This window comes from Kogia breviceps, chromosome X, assembly GCF_026419965.1.
Source record: "Kogia breviceps isolate mKogBre1 chromosome X, mKogBre1 haplotype 1, whole genome shotgun sequence".
Classification (NCBI taxonomy): domain Eukaryota; kingdom Metazoa; phylum Chordata; class Mammalia; order Artiodactyla; family Physeteridae; genus Kogia; species Kogia breviceps.
The window spans coordinates 130,278,858-130,300,712 of record NC_081330.1 but is presented as its reverse complement, the minus strand read 5'-3'; the positions used below and the strand labels follow the sequence as shown (position 1 = coordinate 130,300,712).

Genomic DNA, 21,855 nt, shown 5'->3' with positions numbered 1-21,855 from the left:
CTAACTTGCTGCTACTACCAGGCATCCATTATAGCTTTTGAACCAATGTATCTGACTAGACTTGGTAATGGAATCTAGGATTAGCTCAGAACTTTGACACACACACCCCGCACCCCGCCAGGTCCTTTTACCTGTAACCAGGGAAAATAGCCTTTTCACAAACACAGCCTGTTACAGGTGGGATGGGTGGGAAAGTGCTCTGAACAACAGTGAATGCCTATGGAATGTGTAAGTGTCCTGGGGTTGCTTTACGGATGCTGGTTGAAGACAGGATAGAAATGAGGAGATTTGGGAGAACCTGCAGATGGGAGAAAGGTGGGTGAGTTCTGGATCAGCTCTAGCTTTCCTCCACTTCTCCCTCCCTGCATTCTAGGAGGTGGGTACAACGGGGCTACCCATCCATTGTTGGAGAAGGCTGCTTGTTCTGGGTTGAAGAGTGATACCCTCTCCCCAACCCCTGCTGCTAATCGGTTATTGGCAGAACCTTGGAATGTGACCTTGTTTGGAAACAGGGTCACTGAGGATGTACATGGTAAAGATGAGGTCCCACAGGAGTCAGGTAGGCCCCTGATCCAGTGCGGCTGTGTCCTTATAAAGAGACTCACAGAGCCTTGCAGAGGGAGAATGATGCGAAGATACATGGCGAGAACTCCATGTGCTGTTGCAGGCAGGACATACAGTGGCGGGTCTACAAGCCCAGGAACACCGAGGGTTGCTGGCAACCGTAGTCGAGCTGTATCTCTTACTCAATTTGTTTTCACATGTACAGTTTTTATAGAGGTTGATAATTATAATAGTTTCCCACAGCTCTTTATTTCCAGTTCTTTTGGGGGTTTTTTGGCCACACCTTGAAGCTTGTGGGATCTCAGTGCCCCAACCAGGGATCGAACCTGCGCCCTCGGTAGTGGAAGCTCAGAGTCCTAACCTCTGGAACACCAAGAACTCCCTCTTCATTTCCATTTCTGTATTAAACTTCTGACTTCCCCAAGACTCTTCCTAGTTCCCCAGGAGAAACCTTCAGAACTTGTCGTACGACTAATTTAAGACATAAATGCAGCCAACCTTTAGGGAGATCTCCCTCTGTCTGCTGCAACACACGGCCTTTTGGACAATGGGAAGTACAGAGAAGATGTGGCCTCCATGGGGAGAATGGCTCAGTTGATTTAGGGAGAGAAGATGTAAATATGCTCAAAAATGGAGACTGAGGGGCAAAATCGTTCACCCAAGATCGTGCAGGTTATTAAGCAGGAGCCTCCCTGTGCTTGATTCCATAGTTAAAGTTTTTGCTAGGATAGCACACAGAATAGGTTATAGGAGATATTAATTGCATCACCAGTATGCAGTTTTGCAAATGGAGATGTTTCCTTTCTGTAGCATAGGAGTGAAAATAATTACGTGATTCTCTTGGCTTCCATTTTTTGAAGTATGAGATGACCAACTGACCCTTTGAAAATGACAATATTCTTAGAATAGAGTGAAGACAGTAACAACCTCCAGAGCAAACCAGAAAATGGCCTGAGTAAAATGAAGACAGCACAAATTAACTTTGTTGGCAAATTGGAAACTGTCCTCACCCATGGCAAGAAAAGAGAATTCCGTGGTTGTAATTCTTTCCCCTCATTGGGTCAGCGTTATCCTGTTTAGCTGATTTATGGAATTTGTTTTGTGTCATAAGTTCATCCTCGGCCCCATTTCAGGCATAAGTGCCACTTGGCAGTTGGACTCAAGTACGAAAAATCCTAACATTTTCGACTGTGGGTTTGAAATCAACCTAGCTTCCCAGCAACGTAATTGAGTCTCCACCATGGGAAAGAGGGAAATAACCACGTGGCTTTTGTTGCTTTGGAAGGGGCTTCTGTGAATTAGGAGTGCAGCTGTCTAATTTGGTCTGATTCCAGATGTCATTGATATATCGTGACATCTTGGCACTCACTCTGATTAAATTCCCAGGATTTCCACAGTTGAATGTCGATACACAATTTCTTTTTTTTTTTTTTTAAATAGTAATCTTTTATTTATTTATTTATTTTTGGCTGTGTTAGGTCTTCGTTTCTGCGCGAGGGCTTTCTCCAGTTGTGGCAAGCGGGGGCCACTCTTCATCGCGGTGCGCGGGCCTCTCACTATCGCGGCCTCTCGTTGCGGAGCGCAGGCTCCAGACGCGCAGGCTCAGTAGTTGTGGCGCACGGGCTTAGTTGCTCCGCGGCATGTGGGATCTTCCCAGACCGGGGCTCGAACCCGTGTCCCCTGAATTAGCAGGCAGATTCTCAACCACTGTGCCACCAGGGAAGCCCAATACACAATTTCTTATCTGAAGTCCTTGGAGCCAGGACTCCAAGGACTGGAGCTTGGAATTGAGTTATGCATGCTTTAGAAAGTTAACAAGTGCCTTTTCCGTAGCTCATAGGACCCCCTCAGCCGGTGGTGGCAGCACTCTGTAATCAAACGTGTTAATATTCCTGCAGAAAAATGTACGAATATTTCTCCCAGTGGGATACATGAAGACAACTGCTCTTATAGTTACAGTGCATTCATATACTGGCAAGTTAAATTGTATGAGGATAGAACATCCACAGCCTGGGTACTTCCTGTCTCCGAGGAAAGCATGAGATGTAGCCAAGTCCAAATAAGAAGTAGCTGTACACGTACCCGTAACATATGTCCATGATCTCTGGATGCTCAAGTACCTCTGCGACAGGGTGCTTTAGAGTCAGCGTAGTTCTCTCATCATGTTCTATTTGGCCAAGTGGTGATGGTTAGGGAACAAGGGTCTACAGGGACCAAATGGTCATGTGAAAATCTACCCTCTCAAAGACTTCTTTTATTACAGTCTGTCTTGTCAATCTAGTGTCCTTTCTGAGTGGTCTCTCTTGTGGAACGAATTTGCCATAATCTCTGGTTCTTGAGGCCAAGAATTAACAGATCACAAATCTTAGCCATATCTGGATCAGGGGTCGGCCAACAGTTTCTGTATAAGACCACATACATGGTAAATATTGTTGGCTTTGCAGATCATGTGGTCCGCTGTGCAACGACAGGGCAAAAGCAGCCATAGACAGTACATAAATGAATGGGCACAGCTGCGTTTCCAATAACACGTTATTTACAAAAACGGGTAGTGGGCTGGTTTGACCCGGGGGTCATAGTTTGCCAACCCCTGTTCTACGTGTTTGTTTGTGGGTTTTTTTTCACTGTAGTTCACAATTCTGTGATCATGACCACCACTGTTAACTTTGCACTTATCAGTATACAGCCAACGTAGAGTGGAAGAAAATGTTTACCTGCCCTTCATGGAATACAAAAACCCATGGTTTGATAGGTTTCATATCAAAGAAGAAATAAGTACCTGAAGTGTTACATTTCACAAGAAGTGTGTGAGAGAGCACACTAGAAACGATATTGTTTTACAGTTTTGTTCTAGGCTGGCTTGTCTACTCTTGGTATGCTGGTTCTTGGGCTCCTCGGGGAATATTTCTCAAAAAACCCTTCCTGTGTGGGTGATGATGGATAGGTGATTTGAGTTCACATTTCCGTCGTCTTGGCTGTTTTTTCACGACCGTCAGCCTAAGCTTGAAGACCTCTCTCCCCCAGCTCGTAAGGGTTTCTCTGGGATCATAGCTTAGTGGCAAGATAGGGCTGTTTTCATCTGTGTTGTATGTATTTTCAGGACTAAAGTTCGTATCACCTTTTGTCTTTCATTGAGCCCCAGGAAGTAGATCCTGGGGCAAGATCTGCAAACCTATGGCAAACCCATCAGTCGAATTTCATCCACTGACCTTTTCATCCTTTTCATCTGTTTACCATCTTTCTAGACCATCTTCTTCAAGTAGGAGTCCTCCAAGGCTGACCTTGTCTAATAACCGTGCCTCTGGGCTTATTGCTAATGACACATACCTTCCTTCCTTCCTCTCACTGTTACTCATGAGGTGTCTTGACCTCCTTTTGATGTTTTCCCAGTGCAGTGGAGCCTAGCGTTTGATGACAGTGCAACATGATACTAGCCAACGGCTGAGGCACTAGGGCTGAGACGATACGGATACCTCAAGTTGGTTCAGGTTGGGTTTCCCTGCCAAATAAAAAACAAAATTTACAAAAATCTTTCGGTTTCCGGGGCTTTTGGTGTCTCACAATCAACGACAAGGAATGGTGGGTTCTAACTCCGCCCTTACACCTCTGTTGTGATTTTCAGCGTTGTACAACTAAAACCTCATTTGGAGAGGGGATGAGAATGACGAAAAAATGACCAAGTAAATGACAGTTGCGACGATTAGATAAACCGCGGGAAGGGTCATGGAGCATGCTTATTGTGAACTCACAAACCAAATCAAAATATGGGTTCCTGATAACCCCTTGATCTTCAATTTTCTTGCTCTGTGGCTGTAACTTGGGTTATAAATTTCATCTCCAGAGACTTTTATTTTCACACAACTTACCATAGTCATAGTGGAACTACCACTCATAATTGGCCGTGCACGGTTGTTGGAACACACGGGTGTGACACCCCCCCTCCAGCCCCGTCCACGTTTTTGCCAGCCTCTGGCACCACGCCCGGTTTAACGATGACCAGACCGATTTTCTAATGCAGTTTCTCAACCTTGGCACCAGCGATGTTTGAGACCAGCTCATTCTTTGCAGTGCGGGACTGGGTTGGATGCGTGTTTGTGGTGAGAGAGGCTGATCTGTGCATCATAAGCTAATTAGCAGCATCCCTGGCCTCTCCCCCCCCCGCTGGATTGCCAAGAGTATCCACACATTGGCGACAACGAGAAATGTCTCTAGACATTGTCCAGGGACCCCCGTGGGGCAAAATCGCCCGGGGTAGAGAACACGCCGGTGTTATTTTGAAAAGTGTCCTCTGCCTGCGCATGGGCCATTAGACTTTCCTTTGTGCAGGTGTGATCCCTGGTGGCAATACCGCTGTGAGAGGCATTGTGACTTAATCCCTTTAGACGGGGGTTTGTTCCTCTTCGTAAAGTATCAAAGGCGGGTCAAAGGGCTTCCATGCTGATCTCTTAAAATCCATTTCCTGTCAATAAAAGGTGTGCGCACAAGAAAGGAAGAATGATGATGTAGATCTTCCCTGCCTCATGCTCGAGGGGGCAAGGGGAGTCACCCAAGTGTTCAAATCCACATCCTTCCGATCTTAATCTTGCCAATTAATATCCTGGTGAGAGGGCAGAAGAGGTGACCATGCCCAAAGAGGCAAAGCGTCAGCACTGTTGGCACACCATTCCTTTAAAAAAATTTTTTTTTCACTTTTATTAATTTTTATTGGAGTATAGTTGATTTACAATGTTGTGTTAGTTTCAGGTGTATAGCAAAGTGAATCAGTTATACATATATATATATATATATATATATATACATTCTTTTTCAGATTCTTTTCCCACATAGGTCATTATAGAGTATTGAGTAGAGTTCCCTGTGCTGTACAGAAAGTCCTTCTTAGTTTTCTATTTTATACGTAGTACTGTGTATATGTCAATCCCAAACTCCTAATTTATCAGTTCCCCCCCCCGCGCCCCGTGTTTCCCCTTTGGTAAGCATAGATTTGATTTCGAGATCTGCAAATCTGTTTCTGTTTTGTAAAAAAGTTCATTCACTTATATGTGGAATCTAATTTTAAAAATGGCACAAATGAACTTTTCTTACACCATTTGTTTTCAATAGAACCTAAGATGGAAAGCCATGCCGGAAGATTGGTGACAGTTTCAAATGCCATCTCTGGGGGGAAAATATTTCTGGGGTATTGATTGAACCCAAGAAATTGTTGCTGGGAGCTGAACTTCAATTAAGCAAGACTTACATTGACAAAAATCTATGGAATAGTAATTTTTCTCTAACGTGGCATTCTCTTGTGAATATTATTTACCAAGTGAGATTATGCTTCCTATTTTAAAAGGATAAACAATAGATTTACACATTAATAAATTGTTCCAGGGGACATGCTAGTTTTTGTCTAAATGTCAACAATTTGAAAAAGTATGTATATATATTCTTCAGGTTGAAGGGCATTGAGTTGGCTTTTTTTGAGCTCACTGTCAATTCGTGGGTGGGCTCTATACCAGAGATCGAAAAACTTTTTCTGTAAAGGACCAGATAGTAAAACATTTTCAGCTTTTCAAGCCAAACAATCTTTGTCGCAACTACTCCACTTGGACTTTGTAATATAGGGGCAAACAGGTAATAAGTAAATGAATGGGTCTTCCAGTATTTTTGGACTTTGCTTATGGACCCTGAAATATGAATTTCATGGACTTTTCGTGTGTCACAAAAATGTTCTTTTTTCAACCGTTTAAAAATGTGAAAACGTTCTTACTTGGTTCCAAAAACAGATGGGGGCACAGTCCCCTGCCCCGCAGCCTGTGACCCCAGCTCTGTTGGGAAAATATTTAGCGAGAGCTTGCTATGACAGATAGCCCTGCCCTGTTGACTCTTAGAGCCTGTGGGAAGGACAAATACTAAATAAAATGAAACCAAATAAATAGACTATTGCAAATAGTGACAGCTGCTATCAAGGGGGGAAGAAAAAACAGTGCTAGGATTCATCAACCGTGGGGCAAATGCTTTAGATTGTATAAAGATTGTATAAATCACAGGGGGCTTCACTGAGGTGGTGGCCACTCAGGTGACATCTGTGGATGAGTAGGAGTTGGGCGGAGCATGGAAAGAAGAAACACGCAAGAGGAGGAATCCCCTAGGCCAGAAAGAGCTCATTTCATTGAAGTGTTTCAGAATGTGGTTATTCGGTGTCCGATTCTTCTTCTTTTGGATGAATTCACAGGCTGAGCCTGGTGCACCCTGTTTCTGTCTGCTGAGAGGCGCTCACCATCCCCATTCCTGCTCACGGTGGTCTTGGTAACATAAGATCTGGAGGACAGTCTCCCAAGACCGTCTGAAATTGTTGTCACTGTAAGTACAAGAAGCGCGTGGACGGGTACTTTGGCTCTGGAAATATCCTGGCCTATTCACAAGACGCTCTCCTCGCCCTGACCGCGTGCATTGTCTGCGTCCTGTGGGTATTTGGTGCCCTTTATAACGGTGTTTCGCGACATTGCCATATTGCAGGGGTGACATCAATTTGGAGCTGCCCCAGCTCTCATTTCCTTCAGACACGACTTCCCAACAAAAGGTCACTTTGATAAAGGGGAGAAGGAATGGGGACAAACATTGTTTCCTGGAGAAGAGACGTCCTGGGCGCATGAGGGCGTGTACACCAGTCAGCAGTAATAATCAGTGTGTCTCAGAGAATTTAGGGGTGGAGTTTTCTAAATGTGTGTCGACCTCATCACCCAAGGCACAGCACAAGCTTTCTCCCTGCAGGCTGCCCTTGGTTCAGGTGAGTGTGTGTGTGTGTGTGTGTGTGTGTGATATTGATGGGGACAGGATGAAAGAAGCAGCTTTCAAAGACTTTGCAGGTGACATTCCCTGCTGTACACCCTCCTCTCAGACAGAGACTGCATCTTTTTTTTTTTTTTTTTTTTTTTTTTGCGGTATGCGGGCCTCTCACTGCTGTGGCCTCTCCCGTTGCGGAGCACAGGCTCCGGACGCGCAGGCTCAGCGGCCATGGCTCACGGGCTTAGTTGCTCCGCGGCATGTGGGATCTTCCCGGACCGGGGCACGAACCCGTGACCCCTGCATCGGCAGGCGGATTCTCAACCACTGCGCCACCAGGGAAGCCCCGAGACTGCATCTTGATGATACTCTGCCATTATGATGTCAGGGGGGCACGGCGGGGCAATCAGTGTCCCACCCCCAGCAGCAGGCTCGGAGGAATGGGCACGGAAATGCTGTCGGACAAGATATGGTTCGCGTCGCTACGCAAAGGCTCCCAGAGGTGGAACCGTGCGGAGTCAGGGAGGCCCAGGCTTTGGATCCCAGCTCCCCACCTGCTGGTCTCGTTCTCAGGAAGCGGATTAACCTTCCTGCGCCCGGTTTCCTCTGTACAATGGAGATGCACAGGACAGGTTCCCGGGGCGCTGATGAAACGTAAAGGATGCCCTCTGTTTGGGAGAAGTGGGAGAAGTACCTGGGTGATCCTGCCGGCCAAGGCGATGGGGTGCGGACAGGTGTAACCATCTTCACAGTGCGGCTTTTGGGACTCCGGGGTTACCGACGACAGCCCTTCTCCCGCCACAGGGCGGCTTTGCCCTCCAGGGGGAGGTTGGCAAATTCGGGAGGCATTTTGGGTCTCATAACTTTGGAGGAGCTTGGCTCCTGGCATCCAGGGGGTGGAAGCCAGGGATCCTGCTCAGCCATCCCGCAATACACAGACAGCACACAGCCGAGCGTTACCCTAGCCTCAGACGTCACGGGTGCCACGTGGAGAAACCCTGACCCAGACAACAAGAGATTTAACTTAATCTTCTCTTTCTTCTTAGAATATTCAATGGTCTTTTACTTTGCGGGATTAGAGCTAGAGTACAAATTAAAGAGAGGAGAAAGACAGTCACCTTTTAGGATTTTTTTTTTTTTTCTTAAATTTAAACCCAGCAGCACGGGGTTCCCATCCTGGAGCAAACGTCCGCAGAGGCTGAGAGCCCTGGCTTGTGTTCACTCGTAACGCTGAGCAGCTTAAGAGGTTCATTTTCTATTGTGATTTCTGTCATTTGTTCCTCAGAAGGATCATGTGTTCCTTTTCTCTTTCAGAAACAAACTTTTGGGGGTTTTAAAGAATATTTTCTGAAGTTCTTGTTAATGCAGGAGCTGGCTTTGATTTTTGACCCAGCTTTCAAAGCCTTCAGCACCTGCTAAGTAGAGTCTCATTTTTATTCCGCTGCAAGACAACTGTATGTTGCAGGGAAATGCTTCGAGTAATATATATTTGGGGTTGTTTTAGTCTAGAGGGAGATTGACTTTCTTTGGACCCAGCTAGAAGAGCTCAGGAAAAAATGGACAGAGTCAGTAGCTAATTAAAAGGAGGCAGCTGGAAAAGAGTCATGATTCATTCATGATAAATTAATACAGCATACATAATCCTTTTTTAAGAGTCGAAGCAAAGGGAGAGTCTTTCACTAGGGACTAAAATATCTGTTCCTAAATGCCTGATAACAATATCCATTGTATCTTACCAGCATAAAGGCGTCCTCATAGGGTATTTTAAGGTACTTCACCATCTGGAGTTTGGGATTCTTATATATAAAACTTTCCGTTTCCTTAAGTGGATGAAGACTTTAATGATAATCAAGGAAATACTTTGATCTTGTCTCCGGTATTTCTAATTCGTTCCCATCCAAAAAAAAAAAAAAAAAAAGGTTTAGGGATGTTAAAGGTTTCTTATGAACTAAAAAAAAAGAAAACAGGAGGAAATCTGCTTTTTATGAGAAGTCACTTTCTTTGACGGGACCTGCCAGGAGTCTGTAGCTACTAGGATAGTCAGTCTTTTTTTTTTTTTTAATCCTTTGATGATGATAAAAACGTTCCTCAAGTGGACTGTAAATCCTTAATTAAGAATATTTTATGGCAGCAAATTTACCCATGATAATAAGCACATCTGGGGGTCAAGATAATCCCAACCGAAAAAATTACAGTGACCATTTTGTGTGTCTCAGACAAAATGACGGAGAGAAGGTTCGTTAAGAAGTAAATGGGGACATAAAACTAGAGCAATCTGCGGGCTGTACTCTTAACCAAGAGACCCCCAAGAGTGGGGCACCTTGCTGTCACGTACCTCCTCATAGGAGGTAACAAGAAGGGCACCAAAAAACCGGTATAATATCCCTGCCAAAGAGGTTCAGCCTGAATCTGTACACGAGGAAACAGACAAATCCAGAATGTACTGCATTGTCTAAGACAATTGAACCTGGATTCTTCCCCCCAAAAGTCAGTGTCGTGCAAAACCAAGAAAGGTCGGGGGTGAGGGAACGGTTCCAGATTTCAAAAGACCAAGAAACATAAGGGTATCTGAATCTTGAATGGATCCTGGATTGGAAAAAAAGACCCAGGTGGTACAATTATTTGGGGACTGTGTAGGAGGTTTGTTGATTGAATCAGTGTTACTCTTCATAGTTTTCATGATAGTGAGGCCGGGGGAAAACTGTCCTTACTCCAGGAGACTCAGGCCAAACTACTTAGGGGGTAAAACGCCATCCTGTATGCAGCTCCCTCTGAAATGTCATGATACACAAATATGAGTGCATGCCTTATTCTTTTAAAATCTTCCGATGTAGAAAAAATGTGTGATGTATGCCTAGGTACGTCTGTGTGTATACACACATGTGTACACATAGAGACAGAAAGCAAGCATGCAAGTGTGGCAGCATGTCAACTGTTAGCCGCCCTACGGGAAGGAGTAGACCAGGGTTTGTTTTTATTCTTTCGACTATTCTGTAAGGTTGAATAGTTTCCAAAAAACGTTTTTTGGGAGAAATACGTATGAAGTTTTATTTTGCTTCTCCTGTTTGAAGACGTGGTTTAGTTCCACTGATTTTTGTCTTTAGACTTTTGAGCAGGGCCAGTCATCAGAGGTATATATTGTGTGGCCCTGCCTCCAGGGAGCTTGTGCTGACCATGGGGGCCTCCGCACTCCGGCTCCCTGGTGGTGGGTCACCCTACGGTGTGGTTGCTGTCGTCCTGCCTGTCCATGTAGCTCCTTTACCTACCGTTGAGCACACAGCAGGTTCTCGCCAAGAGGTGCATTCAGGGTGTGTCCGTGACAGTTCCCACGCCCCCTTCCCAGCCTTCCCAGCTCCTGCTGTCTCTGACCTGAGTTCACGAGACAGTGGGCTCCGCCCTGAGTACAGGTGAGGGAGCCGTGTCGGGATGTATGGGGAGAGGGTTCTGGGACCTTGCCTTCTGTGTCTGCCTCTGCGTGCTTTCCCGCAGCACGGCGAACTCAGGCGCCGTGGGTCTGTGGATCTTCGCGTGAGCGCCAGGCTCACAAAGCCCAGCGGCGTCCTCCCTGGCACGCGCTGCCTGCCTTCAGGATCGAGAGCAACGCTTTTGTTCGGCGTTTTGAAAGAGGGCGCGTGAAAAAAGAGACAAATAGCACTTCTTTGTGGCATCTAAAGAAATGATACAGACAGACTTATTTACAAAACAGAAGTGGACTCGCAGGCGTAGAAAACAAACGTACGGTTACCAGAGGGGAAGGGGTTGGGGGGAGGGATAAATTAGGAGGTTGAGATGAACAGATACACACGACTGCATATAAAACAGGCAGACGACAAGGACCTGCTGTAGAGCACAGGAAACTATATCCAATATCTTGCACTAACCTGTAACGGAAAAGAATCTGAAAAAGAATATATATAATGTATCACTGAATCACTTTGCCGTACACCTGAAACTCACACAGCATTGTAAATCAACTTTACCTCAATGTAAAAAAAAAAAAAAAGAAAGCGTGTCAAAAGACTTAAAGAACAAGGCGTTCCATTTATAAGAAGACGTTACCGACGCAATCCGGCCAGATGCGTAGTTTGCCACCTTGACGCCCATTCCAGGGCAGACATTTAGAACGGTCAACCCGATATTCAGCGCTTGGCAAACCGTTCCTGCTGGAACCCCGAGGGCTCCACTAGCTGCTCCTGGGAACCTCCTTGGACCCCGGGACGTGGGACGTGGTCTCAGTTGGTTCCACCCACTTGGAGCAGACCCATGCTCTTGGACATCTCTAGTGGACCTTCTTATGGACAGAGGATTTGTAAGTAAAAACGGTGGCCCCTGATTTCCCCACCTGTCCTGTCTTTGAAGCGAGGACAGCAGTGAGGCTGGAACCTGTTCAGTTATTCAGAGAAAGACGAGCGAGGTCTGCCCCTGGCCCCCCCTGTGTCATACCCACGATTTCCTTAGCGGCACCGCTGTCGACCCACAGGGGTTCACAACGACAAAAAGCCTCATGGATTGTCTTGGAAGAGGTTGCACTGATAGGCGAAGCTCTCGAGTGTAAAAAGCCCCAAAGGCCCCGGCATGGGCTTCTTTGCTGTCTCTTGTTTCTCCAGCTGGGCGTGGCACACTGTGGGCTAAGCCTGTGTGTGCAACACACTGTCCCTCTCCGGTGATCGGTCCGCATCCATCAAGGCCTTTCCCACTGCCGGGAGCCAAAGGCAGCCTTCTCAACGCCCAGGCCCGGGCCTGCGTCTGGCCCTCCTAGAGCTCCTCAGCTCCTCACCTTTGCTTTGGTTTCATCCTGCTCTGGGCCTCCACACAAGCCCGCCTCTCCTTACACTGGGCCTCCAGCTAGTGAGGCCCACGCCCTGCTCCCGGCGCCCTGGTCCCGTTGACAGTTTCATACCATTGTGGATGTATTCTTTGTCCAGTATTGATCTGAATCCTGTCTCTTTTCGCAGATGCTTTGTAAGCTCTATGAGTGCAGGAGACACGCGGTTCTCCCTGCGGTGGTCCAGCAGTGCAGGGTGCCTTGTAGATGTTTAGTAAATAAGTGTTGAATACATGAATGAAAAAAATGGTTCCTCTGCTAAATTAATACTGATACTGAATGATATTCTTTGGATTTCAGTCAACCAGGAAAGTTACATGCAAAAAAAAAAACCCAACAAACAAAAAAGCCTTTCTGATGGGATTTGGCTTGTAACTTACACGATGTGAAAAGTGATCTTTATCTCTTCTGTGGGGTTTCTCAGTCTTCCTCTTGGCCGAAAGTGATGAAACCTCATACCTGTTAAAAGATTGTCTCCCACTCGCCGACCTGGGACTCCGGAGAGGAGCAAACGTATCTGATTCCTGGCATAAGCAAGTACTTTTTTCTGTACAGGGAAACAACATGGTAAACTAAGTTACAGCAATTTCCTGCCATATTCCACTGCGTGTATTTTACTCATCTTACTGTCATTGAAGTGTAGCAGTTCCAATATTTATCCTGCATGTCAGGTGTTCTGTTTATTTTGATTTATTTTCCTATATGAAGCTCAGGTTAAACTTTCCATTTTAGGGGTGAGTTGTATGGAAAGATAGTCTAGTGTATTGTTTCAAGTATAAAAGACGATCTTATTTGAAGTCGGGCAGGAAATTATACAACAGCTTATAATTCTTTGTGTTTCTGTATAAAATGTTGGAAGGCAGGCATAAAATGTCTGTAATTAGATTTTTCTAATTTTAGGAGTACAATCTTTGAATCTTAAAATTATAATCAATTGCTGATGAGTGGTTGGTATAGTACTGCTTTAACCTACGCCCTTGTACTACTTTGTATCTCTGAACTGCCTTAAGACTATCTCTAGATTGCTTGAACCTATACTCCTTTATTTCTCTCTTTGTATAAAAATCAACTCTGGATTTGAAGACCTAATGGAAATTTACCAATTTATATTATGTTTTCCTAATCCCCTGCTTTCATGACTTAAAACCTAGGTTCTTTCCTTGAATTTGAAAGTTTTATTAACTGTACATTAGTCTCTAGTTGTTTGGTCTTTTGCAGTTTGTTTCCAGAGCCTGAGGGGGTTTGCTGAGTTGCTTTGAATTGTGTAACATTTCATACCAGATGAATACCTGAGCTAGTTGTTTCTAGTTATGTTTCAAGTTTATTTATTGCTACAATCTAACATTCAGGGTGGGGTTGCCAATGCATAGCTAATGTACATTTACAGTAATGAGTAGATGTCATTTCCTTACTTAGTTACTTGCAGGTTTTGCTTTTTAAAATAAGCATCAGCCAAACAACATGGACTCCAGAATAAATTTATCTTTCAAGGACAACTCTATGTGCTAGAAATAGGAAATTGCCTAATACCGTCCTAACTTTCGGAGACATTATCGTACAAATCCAGAAGATAAGTTTGTTAAGCATATTTAATAATACTGAACATCATACTGATAACTAAAATTAATTTTGGTTTCCTATTCAGAAACCACACATTTGAAGTGTTAGAGATCTTTGTAACATTCCGTTATTTAAAATAAACTACTTGTCTTTAGTTTATCTCAGATAATGTTGTAAGTCATCTTCATTAGGAATGTGAAGAATTGGTTTAGTCCCCATTCTCTAGTTTCCTTCTCAATGATTTGAAAATATCATTTAAGTACTATTTTTTTGCTGTAACTCTTTCATAATATTGGAAAGCATTCAGTAGCTAAGATGTAATTCCCTTCAGAAAATTTTATATCGGGCTTGTAGGAAACTTTGAAATTCTACACAGTAACCTTAGACTCTGAAATCTCGAATCACCTGACAATGTCTGTGATGTAAAAAAAAAAGAAGGCTGCAGCTTTCTCAACCTTATTAGGGTAATTACTCTTGTGACAGTTTTATTTCAAGAGGCAGAAGGCGTGGGATGGGACCAGGCTGCATCCTAAAAGCAATGAAGTGAGTTTCCAGCTTCCTCTGTGGTCTTTGGGCATTGGTTGGGTCAAGTGGGAAAGGGTGGGCGAGGAACAGAGGAAGGAGACATGATGCATTTGGGGTGTTTCTTTAGTGATGAGAATGAGCCTCCTACAACAAAGTGGATGCCTAGTGCCGTGGTTCACACCTTTCCCCAGCTCTGAGTCTGGTAGTGAGAGCTTCCCTGGGTTCACACCCCCCACGAACTCAAGTCCTAGCAATCATGCTGCCCATAACACACACTCGCCCACAGCACAGCCCCTCTTGGACTCTCATTTTCCAACCATTTTGCCCCTTTCCCCTCATCCCGCCCCCCAGGCCACCCTACCGTGGAAGCTGTCATTCGACATGTAGTTTGCTTTGCCGCCTACAGTTTGAATGAAGCCGTACATAAAAACCGTATAGTGGTCTCAGACACACACACACAGACCTGTGTTTATGCATAGTCGTTTCTGCTTCGGCACCCTTGTGGATTCCGTGTTGAGAATGTTCTCCGAGAGGCATGTTTGCGGTGAAATGATGAGTCAACAGCAAAGATACTCCTTTAAGAATGTTCTCAACATGAAAACCCAAACCCACTTTGTGTTTTTTCTTAGCCTCTCTCTTTCTCTCTCTCTCATGTACACCCAGACTTTTTTCTTTTCTTTTTTTTTTTTTTTTTTTGCAGAGTTAGAGTTAAATGTGTCACTGTGATCACTACAAAGAAAAGCCATCAGGTTCTCCCCCTGTAGGAGCAATTTGACTTGACACCCTGTCTCCTTTCTGGCTGTTCTCTGGGAAGGATGTATGTCCTCTTATCATACCCATACTCCTCTTGCCATTGCATGCGTCTCAGTAATGACCTACCCATGAGTGGCTGGTTCTTTGTGTGTATCCGGGGGAATCCCCCCGGGTGGCTGGCTCTTTGTGGCTTGTGTGTATTGGGGGGAATCCCATGAGTAGTATTTTACTGTTTGTATTTTGGGGGGCGGTCCGGCACTGCTCCGGGGCACCGCCCTGGAGGTTTGGTGCATTTGTCTTGGAACACTGATTTAGATGCTTTTCGGCCCATCGTGGGTTTCATGGACATCGATCCGCCGATGCTATAATGTAAGAACAGACAAGACCTTTGAGATGGGGAATCCGAGCCCTCCTCAGGCTGTGGGCTGGCCGTGTCCCTGGCCAGGATGGACCCCGGAAGTCATGCCCGCCTCCAGCATGGTGTTTATCTCCTCCTTGCAAATCCACAGGGCTCTCAATTTGATGAAATAATCACGCTACCTTTTATGTCTCTCTTTTCATCTGATACCGTGGGGGTCATCTTCCTTTTTCCAGCTAAACCTACCGAAAAAGAGGCTGGGATAAAGAAATCGAGCTTTACCATTAATGAGGGTTCTGAAGGTGCGGCAAACCCAAGGTTTGAGACCTAGGATATGTTTGCTCTTGTGTCTTCAAATTCTGCACTATAATAATCAGAGCTTTCTTTCACGAGGGGAAAACTGTAGATGTTAGAAAGCTGTGTTAATTCGATTCTCTGCAGCAAGTATTTATTACCCATTTATTATGTGCTAGTGCTAAAGGAATAAGGACTTAAAAAGGGAATCTTTTTTTTGTTTGTTTTTGATTCTATGACAAGGGCCAGACGCACAGTATTTGACAGAACATCATTCTTTAACAAATTGCAGTTTTCTCAGTTAGGGTCTTTCAGGCCAACTGGGAGCCCAGGGTCATTTTCTTTTTTATTCCCATTTGTACAAATTATCGTATTTGAGGAGTTTGGGGCATTTACTATGACAGTGTCTCCAGCGTCAGAAACACAGTGTGATTAAACTGTACTTTGCAGGCTCTTTTTCTTTCCTGATTACAAAGATAAGTAGAACATTCGATACATATATACAAGAAGGTATAAAGCATCGTGTAAATACTGGTAGTCCTGGCTTCCCCCAGAACTAACGACAAAGTTCTATCATCTTTCTTTTCGGTTTTGTGCATGCATGTCTATACGCACAGACACAGAAAACATGCATATCCTTATATAAATATGAACTTCTTTTATTTGCAATCTTGCTGCTTTTACTTCCTGTCCAATTTTGCCTTTTCCACCCTAAACTTATACCGGATGTTTTTCTTCATGACAAAATAATAGTCTTTGAAAATCAAGAATTTTAAGGGCTGCATAATATCCTATTATGTAATTTATTGAACCTTTCCCCAACTCTCCTGGCTTCACAAGTTTCTAACTAAGGTTGGTAGGAATATGTTGATAAAGGAGACACGTGTTACGTGGGCCTCTTGATATTTTCACAGAAAACGCAATTCCTAGAAACGCAAACACCAATTCAGAGAGTGTAAAACTGTTGAGACTATTTTCATCCTCGCATATGCTCCCAAGCGTGCAGGGAGCATATCTGCAATAACATAACCCGCGAGCAGGAGTCCCCGTTTTCCAAGATTCAGCCTCATCCTGTCGTTGTATCTGCCACATGGGTAGATTACAAACAGCATTTTCCCTGTTTTCCTTTTAACTCTTGATCCCTGAGGAGGCTGGACATTTTTCATGTGGATATGAATTTGTCATGGGTTCCTCGTTCATCGCTTGACGTTTTTTGATTAGGGCGTTGACGGCGCCCTCCTCCTTGCCACCCCTCTCCTTCTTAGCCGGTTGCTAATGATACCCTTCTCCGTTCTCAGATCATGGTTCATAAGCACATATTTCCTTTGAATGACTCTGTGGCCTCCGCCTTGTTTTCCACTCTGGATTCTTGTCCAGCGCAGAGCGTTTGCTGCGTGTTGCTGCAGGTAACGCTGCTGGTGCCCGGACTGCACAGATACACGGAGGAGAAATACCAGATTTTGGACCATTTTTCCCATAACACAGAGCCTTGGGAACTCTGTGGACCTCCAGGTGAGCACAGTAACAAGGGGTGGGTGTCAGGATTTCAGAGGTAGCGTTGCAGCTTCCATCCGGGTGCGTCATGTGGCAAGTCAAGCATGATTTTGACTGCTCAGCTACCACTGTCCTCTTTTGACGGTGAGAAACAGGAGGACCAGGGACTGAATTGTTGCAGGTATTGGTAATCGTGTTTCGCTGTTCCCCCAAGCTCAACATGATGTCTGCAACCCCTTTTGTTCTTCTTCTCTGGGGATCTTGTTCACGAGAGAGCAACAGCCAGAAACGTGGTCATCTGGGCATGAAGGCTCTCTCCCCATCTCCCCAGCCTGGGTCGCAGGTTCCGTGGAAGCAGAGACAGTCCGCCTGAACTGCAGATGCTTGGCCCGCGATGGGCTTTATTCCTGGGCCAGTGCAGCCTTGGCCCCCGTGGTTTGGCTGGTTTAAAACTCTAGTTCGAAAATCATTTTCCCTCTGGGTCTGGCGGCCATTGCTTTGCTGTGGCTATTCAAAGACCAAAGCCATTCTAGGTCTTCTTTTATTTTTTATTTTTTAGATGAAACCCATTTATCCTCCCCCAGCCACCCATCACGTGCTTGGGGATGTTTTGTTTGTCCTCAGTGTCCAAAGTTTCCATGGAACGGTCTGTTTTCACTTACCATTTGGACATCTGTTCAATGTGGAGATCCATGTCCTTTGCTTCTGAATCGATGTCTCGTTTGCATCCTGGGTGATTTATCCCCCTACATGCTCTGTCTTTCTCCCCTCCTCTGGAATACCCACTGGCTGAATACTGGACCCCTGCTTGTTGATATCCCCATTTTCATATCTTTTCTCCCCTGTGGTCCATCACTTGGCCTCTTTGCTCCATCTTCCTTTGACCTTTCCTCAGCCCCAAGCATCCTTGGTTGACTGGTTAGTTGGTCGATGGTTGGTGTTTTGTTTTGTTTTTTTTTTGGTCCTTTTGTCCTAGTCCTTTCTGTTAGAGATTCCTTTCAGACGTATCCTGGTTCTTAGCTTCTGTTCATAGTCAAAAGGGAGGCTGTGCCACACTGAGCCAGTTCCGCTGCTTACTGGTAGGTACAGCTTGTTGGATGGCTGGCCGTCGTATCCGTGCCCTCCAGGTGTCGATATCTGTGGTCTGAGGCCATCCACGGCCCACAGAGAGGAATCCTGTCTTGCAGAGAATTGGGCCCCACACGTGAGGAGGCCCGTGGCCCTGGGGGGGGGGGCAGGGTGGCTTACCCCGTCTCACATCCCGTCTTGCCTGACACACGCTCAGGTTGCCGCCTCTTTCGGATTCCTCTTCCAACATGGAGTTGCCACTGTCCAAAAACCTGTGGAATTTCCTCATTCTGCCCCCGTCTGCTCTCTGTCTGTCTTTGTGCAAGTGGGTTAATAGATTGTAAAGATTTCCTCGTTGGAAGCATAAGTGGTGTTCAGAGATAATCCGTGTATCGTATGAGACGCATCCGCCATTGTGCCCTTGCAGCCCTCGTCGGCTCTCAGCCTGTCTGTAGAACACAATGTTCTTAGCCCTCCTGTTTGCGGATTTCGGAAATTTCCCCAGAATCGCACAGGTCACGTGTTACAGCTGAGGCTGGACCCGGTGTAGTCCTGCCCCTAACTTCATGGTTGCTGATTTAGGCTGTGACACCCATTAGAGATATGGGGCATTGCTGGTGGTCCATCATTTTTGACCTATAAGAACGGCTATGTTTCAGATGTTTCATCCTAACTCTGTGATAACAAGATCTTGTCCCATTTCTCAGTCATTAAAGCTTTTCTTTTCCTTCACAAACAAACTTTGAACTCTAGGATCCAGAAAGCATTAAATAAAAGGCAGGGGTCTCCCTCCGTTGAATAAAATATAAATTCTAGGTTGAAGAGCTAACCACAGTTAGGCTGAAACACACTCTGCTGTGAATTTACTTGTTATTGGATCTGTTGTGCAGATGCAGTGGTTATCAGAGGAGATAATTCATTTGTGTGCGTTGAGCAAACAAATTGATCTTCTTTTCCTGTAATCCATTTTCATGTAAAGGAAACACATTTTTAAGAGCTGCCGATTGATTTTTCTGCATTCCTCGGGAGTTGCATTTTTATTCAGAAAAATAAGCACACTGCTCTCAAATCACTTCTGCATGCATATACGACTTCTGTCGGCAGGGCCCTCAAGTATTTCCCTGACAAGAACAGACTCTAAGGATTAAGACAGAACGGGGAAGTGGAGGCTCAGAGAATATTGCTTATGTTCTGACAACTCAGTCAGGAGAATCTCTCTTAGGAGCACTTTCAGGCAGGGGAAGGACTGAATTTACAGTTTTCCCTCTTGGTTGAATTCATAAATGTTCATTTTAAGCACTGTAATGTTTCTAAATGATGTCAGGAAAAAAGGTCTTGTGGGTAATGATGAAATAACCAAACCCCAATATTAAAGGTTTACCACAGCACGCAGGAGTACCGGTAGATGGAGAAAAATTTAGAGTTCAAAGTATTTTAATGTTATATTCCAAGTTGGAGCTTGGATAGAAAAAGCATCACTGTGTGCAAAGAAACTTGGCATGTAGGCTTTCTGGTAGTTTGGTCAGCTCATTCCTGATTATAAACTGGTCAGGAATGTAGCACAGAACTGAAGAATTACTCTCTAACTTAACACAAAGAATCATTTACGTGATAAGTTACGGCTTGTCCAAGGTTCCACCTATCTGTTAAGAGTCATGACCTGTCCACGAATCGATGTGTGCAAATATTTTCCCAGTTCCCCGCTGTCCTAGGAGTTGAGTTGTTTGTGCAGCGCATGAGACGAACGGTCTCCTGGCCTCCTGCAGTTCTAGAACGGCGGGAAAACCAGCCACGAAATTGGCTGCTAACTTTTTTCTTTCTTTTCTCATTTCCTCCCCGAAGTCCCCCTTCCCTTCCTTTCTATAGTCACTTCCTGTGACTGCTGTAATCATTGCCACAAACTTTGTGATAAACCACCACAACGTGAGTTTATTATCCTAGGGTTCTGGAAGTGAGAAGTCCAAAGTGGGTTTCACGGGGCTAAAACCAAGATGGTGGCAGGGCCAGTCCCTTCTGGAGACCGTAGGGCAGAGTGGTTTCCTTGCCCTTTCCACCTTCTACAGGTGCCTGCATTCCTTAACCTCCCGGCTGGTCTCCTCTGTCTTCAAAGCCAGCAGAACTACCATCTTCCCATTTCTCCCCGTCTTCACACTGGCCTCCCATTGGGCCCACCTGTCTAATCCAGGACCATCTTCCCACGTCAGGGGCCTTAACTTCATCACACCTGCAAAGTCCCTTTTGCCACTGAAGTTTTGCCGCTTTAAGGTGAGATAGTCACAAGTTCTGAGGATTAGCACGTGGGCATCTTTGGGGGGAGGTCGGGACTCAGCCCACCACGATGCCCGTTGCTCTACCTGCTCTGAGGTTGCTCCGTCCAGACGGTGTATCCTGGGCCTTTCTGAGAAGTCAAGGGCTGTGCTGAGCCTCACACCGTGTAGCGTACAGATGCAGCTCAATACCTATTTGTAGGTGGAATGAGAAAAAGAAAAGAATTTGATATAGTGATGCATACCACCGATTGTTTTCCATATGTGGGATATGGAAATACCTTTGTAAACCAAACCTCCTGGCCTGAGATCTCTCTAGCTTTGGATAGGAAAGCATTTGGCTTAAGCTTTATACCCACTGTACTCGTTTGCTGTTGTTTCACAACACACAGTGGCTTTAAGGAACCTCTGTAAGTTATCTCCCAGCCTCTGTGGGTCAGGAGTCCAGGCCAGGGATAGATACTCCCTCTGTTTTAGCCTGTCACCAGGCTGACATCGCTTCTGAGGCTCAGGATCCCTTGCCAACTTCGGTGGGTGCTGGAAGAATTCACTTTCTTGCAGTTGGGGTCTGATTGCCTGTCTCCTTGCTGGCTGTCAGTCCCGGGCCACCTTCAGCTCCTAGAGGTCACCCGCCGTTCCTGGGTACATGATCCCTGCAGGCGCTTCTCATCATAGCTGTTCGCTTCTCCTTTGATCCCAGTTAGGCACACCTCTCGTGACTTCGGAGAGACTTCTGGGCTCTGTACCTTTTAAGGGCTCACCTGATTAGGTCAGGCCCACCCAAGGTAATCTCTCTGTTGAATGAACTCTGAGTCAACCCATCAGTGCCCTGATTACAGGAATGACACCCATCCTATTCACAGGTCCCTCCCCAGCCCCCCTCAAGGAGAGGGGATTATACAGGGTGTGCATAACAGGGGGGCAGGAATATTGCTGGTGTTCTTAAAATTCTGCCTATCATACCCACATTTCTTTGGCTTGGGTTTGTTGCAACTTGTCTCCTTGGAGAAAGTTGTCCTCCGTGCAAATGACTTTCTTTCTCTTTGCAACCACTGTTTCTTTTTTTCTTTCTTTCTTTCCTTTTTTTTTTGGTATGCGGGCCTCTCACTACTGTGGCCTCTCCCGCTGCGGAGCGCAGGCTCCGGACGCGCAGGCTCAGCAGCCACGGCTCACGGGCCCAGCCGCTCCGCGGCACGTGGGATCCTCCCGGACCGGGGCACGAACCCGCGTCCCCCGCATCGGCAGGCGGATTCTCAACCTCTGTGCCACCAGGGAAGCCTGACCACTGTTTCTTGAATCCCATAGTGTGAGTATGTCTGTGGCATGCTCTTGGGGTCCCCGTCATCGTTTGCTGAGATTCCCAGTGGGCATCCCTCAAG

At 45.6% G+C, this 21,855-nt stretch overlaps 1 protein-coding gene across 7 annotated transcripts in view; it reads left to right on the top strand.

Moving 5' to 3' along the window:
* The window catches only part of STS (steroid sulfatase), a 165,121-nt gene that overhangs the window by 34,634 nt on the left and 108,632 nt on the right, over window positions 1-21,855 (top strand). For 2 of the 7 annotated variants that reach the window (XM_067023752.1, XM_059050105.2), the window contains exon 2: window positions 6,782-6,909. The exons of the other annotated variants lie outside the window; for them this stretch is intronic. The gene's annotated coding sequence lies outside the window, so the exon portion shown is untranslated. The remainder of the gene's footprint in view (window positions 1-6,781; window positions 6,910-21,855) is intronic. 7 annotated transcript variants of the gene reach the window in all.